This window comes from Oratosquilla oratoria, chromosome 8 (assembly GCF_046742065.1).
Source record: "Oratosquilla oratoria isolate Oo_2021 chromosome 8, ASM4674206v1, whole genome shotgun sequence".
In the NCBI taxonomy this organism is placed as follows: Eukaryota; Metazoa; Arthropoda; class Malacostraca; order Stomatopoda; family Squillidae; genus Oratosquilla; species Oratosquilla oratoria.
This window is the reverse complement of record NC_134784.1, coordinates 34612395-34620170: the sequence shown is the minus strand read 5'-3', so window position 1 is coordinate 34620170 and position 7776 is coordinate 34612395.

Sequence of the window (7776 nt, the reverse complement as noted above, 5' to 3'; positions counted from 1 at the left end):
CTTGTGAAGCATATAAAACCTTCACAAAAAATTCCCAATAAATGGCATAGCTGCGTCAAACTCTGAACTTAGTGTCGGCTGATGAGCCGTTGTGAGTACGTCGGTAGTGTTCTTGCAAGCGTGCCAAATATTACTTTTGTGAACGAAGTGTCGTCTATAGTTTTGTGCTCTAGCGTAGTGTTTAACCATTTTGTTTTATTGTTCGAGTGAGTTTTAATTTTAAGTGTAAGTGTCAATCTTTGAAAACAAGTTCGTGATAACCACGATTGTCAACTAGTGGAACTTCTTCAGATAAAAGGTACGTGCAATTTGATTATTTTTTAGTATAAAATAACTGTACAAGCAATTCAAGCCAACACCAATACAATTTAGGTAATCAACAAATGTAAATAATATAGACTGAGTCACAGTTAAGAAGGGATAATTCTAAAGTCCCATAAAGAATTTATTTCCATTGAGGTCCCATGTCAGCTCACGTTTCTTTACAAGTTACTGGACTCAGGTCTATTACTTGTTACTTACTTGTTATTTGGGAGTTCTAGACCCCGCTCCACCAGCATCGGTGCTCTGCAGGGCGTCCATTGATGTTATCAAACACTATAGTCACTTCTAATACACAAATCATCCATGTCATAACACTCGGTGAACAAATGTGTCTTCAAATTTTTCTTGAAAATGGCACAGTTTCTACTCATTTTGACATTTAGTGGTAGCTCATTAAAAAGTCTTGGCGCACATCTTTCAAACGCTCGAAAACCCATTACCAAATTACTTCTTGGCTCATTCAACTTATATTGTTCATCACTATGCCGAAGCCCCATAGTAGTATCCACTTGAAAATCGTTGAGAAGACTCCTTAGATATTCTGGTTTTCCATATTTCAAGGCTTGAAAAGTCAGAAGACATATCTTGAAAACTATCCGTGCCTTTATTGGTAGCCAGTGTAATTCCATGAGTACTGGAGTTACATTCTCACGAGGTGCAAGACCTCTTGAGTAATCTCACAGCTCTGTTCATAACATACTGTAGTTTCCGAAGCCGATATTTTGGTAAGCCAAAGTAAAGAGAGTTGCAATAATCTAGTCTACTTATAACATAATTATGAAGAAGCATCTTTACAGTATCCTCATCCAAATATTTTCTCACAAAACCAATATTCCTCAAATGATATCCAGCAACTTTCACCACTTTATTGATTTGAGCTTCAAAAGAGAGATTTTCATCCAATAGAACACCCAAATCCTTAACAGCACTTCTTCCATCCAACGTACTATCCAATATCCGCAGACTCCTAGTACCTAATCTTCTGAGACTCATTTTCTTTCCCACAATCAACACCTCAGTTTTATTCGGATTCAATTTAAGTTGTTTTCCATCCATCCATGATTTGACGTCAGACAAGACAGTTTCCAGTTTCTCTTCAGCATCATTAACATCAGACATAGACATGTAGAATTGGGTATCATCCGCAAACAATTTGAAATTGACACCATGCCGCAATAGCAATTCAGATAATCCTATGGTGTATATACAGAAAAGAACAGGACCAAGTACGCTTCCTTGAGGAACTCCTCTCTGCAGAGATCTTTTCTTAGAATAGGATTTTCCAATCTGTACACAATACGTTCTGTTCATCAGATAGCTTTCTAAGTAAGCCAGTGCATTTCCCTCTATACCGCAACTCTGCAAATCATCCAAAAGAATGCTATGCACTACTGTATCGAATGCAGCACTCAAATCAAGCATAATTAGGACACTGCACTTTCCCTCGTCCATCTTTACTATTAAATCATTCACCACAGTACATAGCGTAGTTTCGGTGGAGTACAACCGTCGATATGCGGACTGATCATCCGGTATTGCATTTATCTCATTTAGATGAGTCCATAACTGATCCAAGATTACATTCACAATAACCTTTGAAACAAAAGTCAAGTTCGATACAGGTCTATATGAGCCCAGACTCTGAGGATCAAGGTCACCTTTGACAATAGGCTTAACAATAGCTAATTTCTCCGTGTGTAGATCTTCATCTAATTTACTGTCTACTGGATCTGGCTGGCAGTGGTCTGACATGCCTGATTATTAGGGCCTCCTCAAAATTGTACACCCATTTTTTCCAATGTTTATCAAGCCTACATTCAAACTATTATATACTTTTTGAATGTACCATATGACAGGGGAGGCTATTTCATAAATTTACAACTCCAATGAAATATATTTTGTCAAAGTTTTGTTTTACACCTTTGCTTGAATAACTTCAAATTGTTCCCTTAAGTTGGACCTTCTTTTCTCAGACTCAGGAATGCAATGTTCACCTCAGATATTCACAGATACTCACAGATGATTCCCCAGAAGAGGCCCATTTTAAGGGCCTGTGGCTCCAGTATGGTAGCCAGGACAATGTGTGGCTGGTGGTAGCACGCTTTATTTATTTTTGCTTTATAATTGAATTTTTGCTCCTGACCTTGCAAATACTATCTGGCAGACTGTTCCAGATCGGTCTCAATAAATGTCGACCAAAGTCAACCAAAGCCGAACCAAAGCCAACCAAACCCAAACAATGACGGCTTTTGCTCAAATGCATAATTTTATATAGAAATTAGCTTATGGTTGCATTATTTGACCAATTTTCTTTAAAATGTGTGATTTTTTTTAATGTAATTTGATTAAAGAAAAGTTACGTTTTTATCCTCTGCAAAATTACCAAAGTCGACCAACGCCGACCAAACACAAACAACGGCTTTTGCTCAAATGCATAATTTGGTCGGCGTTGGTCGACATTGGTAATTTTGCAGGTGATAAAAACGTATCTTCTCTTTGATCAAATTTCATGAAAATCACACATTTTAAAGAAAATAGGTCTAATAATGCAACCAAATACTAATTCTTGTATAAAATTATGCATTTGAGCAAAAGCCATCATTGTGTTTGTGTTTGGTCGGCGTTCGGCACCTTTGGTAATTTTGCAGAGGATAAAATGTAACTTCTTTTCAATCAAATTAATGAAAATCACACATTTTAAAGAAAATAGGTCGCATAATGCAACCATATGCTAATTTTAATACATAATTATATGCATTTGAGCAAAAGCCGTTATTGTTTGGGTTTGGTAGGCGTTGGTCAACTTTGGTCGACGTTTAGTGAGACCCTTCTAGACACTAACCACTCAGTTTGAGAAGTACTTGTAACGATTCAGTCTGGCTCTGATCTTGAATATTTTCTTTGTGTGTCCTCTTGTCGCACTGTCTTCCCTCATCCTGAAGAGACCCTCGGTACAGTCCTTATTATACTCACAGATACTGACAGATGATCCCCTGGAAGAGGCTTACACCTGTGACTCCAGATCTACATAAATACTACTATCGTTTGGTGGTGGTGTGTATTGGACTATTGGAGCTCTATAGTTAAATACCAGCTCCTGATTTGCCCAGAACTTGTCCAGCCAAGCTTCAAATTGGTTCTCTTACCTGGTTCTCTTACCTGGTGGGCTTCCCATCCACACACAACTTATGATGTAGGCAAGGAAGCCACACTCTGCTGATATGCCAGCCCATAATTCTACACATGACATTTATATATTAATTGCTACTGGCTGGATAGTGTATCATAAGCAGCAACATTGTATGGAACTGTGTCAAGGTGTCGATTGGTACTGCCTTATGCAGTATAATCAAATAATATATCACCGAGATAAGCTGCGAGACCTCGTTTGAACACATCAATATCACTGCAGTTAACAAGTTCTGCTGGCAATTCATTCCACAAATTCACACATCTAATACTAAAATACCTTCTCTGTACTTCTACTTGTGTTCTGGTGTGACCAATTTTGAAATCATGGCCCCTTGTGCTACTCAACAAGGGTCGAGGAAACAAGTCATCACGAGAAATTGCTAGTTTCCCATGAAAAATATGCCAACATTTAATTATATCATGCCTAAGTAATCTCCCTTTAATTGAGTATAAGTTAAGAGTCCTTAGTCGCTGCGAGTAATCCAAACCCTCTAATCCACGTATCTCCCTTGTCCATCTCCTTTGTACAGACTCCAACTGTCTAACATCTCCTACATAACCCAAGTTCCAGACTGAGGATGCATATTCAAGCAAAGGACGCACATGTGTGGTGAAAAGGGGAAGCATATAAGAGTCTTGCCGATTAACTGTTGATCGGAGAATACTGGTTGATACTCCACTTGCTTTATGTACAATATTAGAAATATGTTGGTGAAATTTAAGTTTGTTATCAATACACACACCCAAGTCAGTAACTGATTCTTGAAATGCAATAAATACGTTATTGACATGATAATGAACATCTACCAAATCTGTCCAAAAAGCATTGCTTCTGGTAAACCTTATGGCAACACACTTTGCTGGATTGAGTGCAAGTCCCCAAGATTCAGATACATGGTAGAGAGTATCAATGTCCACCTGACATCTTCTCACCGCAGTCAAGGCATCTTCTTTTGAACCTACCTCAATACTAACATACAGCTTCAAATCATTGGCAAATATCTTAGTAGGAGACCTGGTATTTGACGTAATGAAGTTAATGTACAGCAAGAAGAGTAGAGGCCCCAAAACTGACCCCTGAGGGACTCCACTGGTTACCTGCTTAGGTGAACTCTTAGCATGTGCCACAACAACATTCATTACCCGATCTGTAAGAAAATCTTCAATCCAGAAAAGAACTTTGCCTGTAATCCCTAGGTTTATCAATTTGTCCAACAAAATGTCATAATTAACAACATCAAAGGCCTTGAAATAGTCAAATAAAATCAAGTCAACTGTTTTTCCACGATCAAGTGCCAGAGTAATTTCATCATACGTGATCAATAACTGATCTTCGGTAGATCTTCCAGGGCGAAAACCAAATTGATCATGTGTTAACAGATTATTTTCCTCAATGTAATCATATATTAGTTTAGCAAGTATTCTTTCTAAGGATTTGCACACAACTGATGTTAATGATACAGGTCTATACATTAGTGGATCTGCACGGGAACCTTTCTTAAAAATGGGCACAACAAATGATGTTTTCCATGGAGCTGGTAGATGGCCAGTTGCATATGATTTTTGAAAAATGAGAGTTAATGGGTAAGATGACTGTTCAATACAGATCTTTAAAAAATAAGGGTGCACTTCATCTGGTCCCATGGCTGAAAAGGAATTAAGCTGTGCAATTGCCTTAGTCACAGATTCTTGCGATATATCAGGATCCCCTATTGTACCTCCGTGAACCTGATGAGGTAATGGGTTAGCCTCGACATTTTGTATATACACTGATGCGAAAGCTGTGGCAAATATATCAGCCATAGTAATTGCCTCATTAACAATCTGCCCACTTTGAGATTTTAAAGGTCCTGCACCCACTCTTGCTACCTTTTTTCTCCTAATATAGGCATGAAAAAGCTTAGAGTTATGCACACCATGTCACTTACCAAAGAAAGCTCATATTCTGACTGTTAATGGCAAAGGTTTTGTATTGGTAATTGATTTGCAGAAATTGATGTAAAGCTTCTCCGGCTTCAACTAATTTCTGCCAATTTGTGAGTGGACTTCTTTATAATTACTCCACATTAAAGATCTAGCTTTTTTAAGAGATGAAGGAGGTTTGACTGGCCATGGAGGACCACTATGAAGCCTGGTAGTAACTGGTACATACTCTGCTATCAAATGGTGAACATACTCAAGGAAGATATTATACATTGCATCAATATCAAGGTATCTGAATTCGTAATCCCAATCAATTTGTGACAATTGCTCCTTAATCACATTGTATTTCCCTCTGGTCCACAATCTATGCGATGGTAATTCGTCACTCGAAGGAGGATGTTGAGATATATATTCACATTTAATTGGAGAATGACCACAATTAGGGAAAGGAGGCAATATTTGCACATCCATTATCCTGTCATCTTCAGAAGTAAGTATTAGATCAAGTATATTACCTGAACTATAATAAGTAGTCTCATGAACCCACTGTGTGAATCCCAAGAGGTTAAAACAATTATAAAAAATTAGATCATTAGCTGAGAGTCCTGTATAGATTAAGTCATCATTCCATCTGATAGTTGGTAAATTAAAATCACCAACTAGGATTACATCTTTACCCAAACAAAATTCTGTAAGAAAATTAATTAGGATGCTATTATCAGTGGTAGTACTAGGTGGTGGACGATATATAGAAATGAAATATAGAGAATAGTCTGGAAGAAAAACAACTAGCATGTTAGGAACCTCAACAACAATCTCATTATATTTAATGCTATCCTTTACATATAAACATACCCCATGCTTCTTAACATTGCCTGCTACATCCTTACGTAACAGTACGTAATGAGGTAAAGCAACACAAGCATCAGTTATATTTGAAGTTAGCCAAGTCTCACTAATACCCAATACCGATATATCATTATCCACAACAAAAGAATAAACATGATTAATTTTATTTACAAGTGAGTTTACATTAGCGTGTGCAAAATACAAAGAGAAAAATGTGGAAGTACTATGAATACAACTTTGTCTTAAGAATATAAAAAACTGGTAGGAACCTGGGTAGTGGGTACTGTGACCTGGGAACCATGAGAAACAGTCTCATGAGTCACCCTGGCGGCACGTCTGTTGTGCAGCTCCTGACGCTGAATGTATGTTAAGTCTCTATGCAAATAGATACCACTGAATCTAGAGTCCTTGAGTCTTGGTGCTGCTTGCAGGAGTGTCGTTTTGTCCTGAGTATTCATTATCTTTCCCATGAAAAGTCCCTTGTCTGCATCTAAGCAGGTAACCTCATCCAAAGTAACCTCCTTATTAATCAGAAAAGAAGAAATTTCTTTAGATTTAGACCTAACTTCATCCTCATTTTCATTTGTCAAGCCTCTCAAAATTACAGTCCTTCCTCCGCTCTCTGTCCTGTAATTCCCTAATCTCCTCCCTAATAACCTGTCTAGTTGACAGCTGATTATTAGGAGCTGGCAAAGGGAGTAAGGTACTCGCATTCCCCTGAGAGACTAAATTATCAACTTTCTGGGTTAATGTCTTAACTGTAGCACAAAGGGCCATGACCATTTCAGAAAGTTGTCTAATTGTGCCTTTGTCAGCATTACTTGTGCCAGCTCGGTTGTTTTGTTTGTCTACCCTACATATCAAACAGACAAACAAAATTCCATCCCCTTCTAGTTTTACAATATCATCAATTACCTTGACCGGTAATCCTAGACACATAGATGTTGGGTGGAACCATCGGTCACATTTGTCGCATCCAATAGTGTCATTACCGACAACATCCTTACAAGTACCACAAAATATTGCTGACGCACCATCCAGCACAGTTGACAAATTCTGTTGACTCTGAACAACAGGAGTTACAGGGCAACCAACACTACTGCGGCGATCAGCTGAGCTGGGCGTAAGGGAGGGCCGACGAACAGTGACACCTCCCCTACCTGCACCTTTCCTACCTCTATTCATATGGATGGGGGACAGTACTAACCACCAGGCAGTCAAGTCAGCAAGCAGGCAGGCGGAAGGAACTGGCGCTGGAGTAGATGCTGCTGTTGGCGGTGTTGGGAGATGAGCCGGTTTTAACCTGTCGATGGAAACTGTTTCGTTAGCACCGGACTGAAGTAGTATGGTGAACAATTTGCTAGAACATCGGAGCACCTTGAAGGGGGCGCGGTACGGCGCTTCAAGGGGCTTACGGACACGGTCCACTCTAACCCAGACCTGGGCACAACTCATCAGCTGGTGTGGAACAAACGGCTTAGCAGAGGA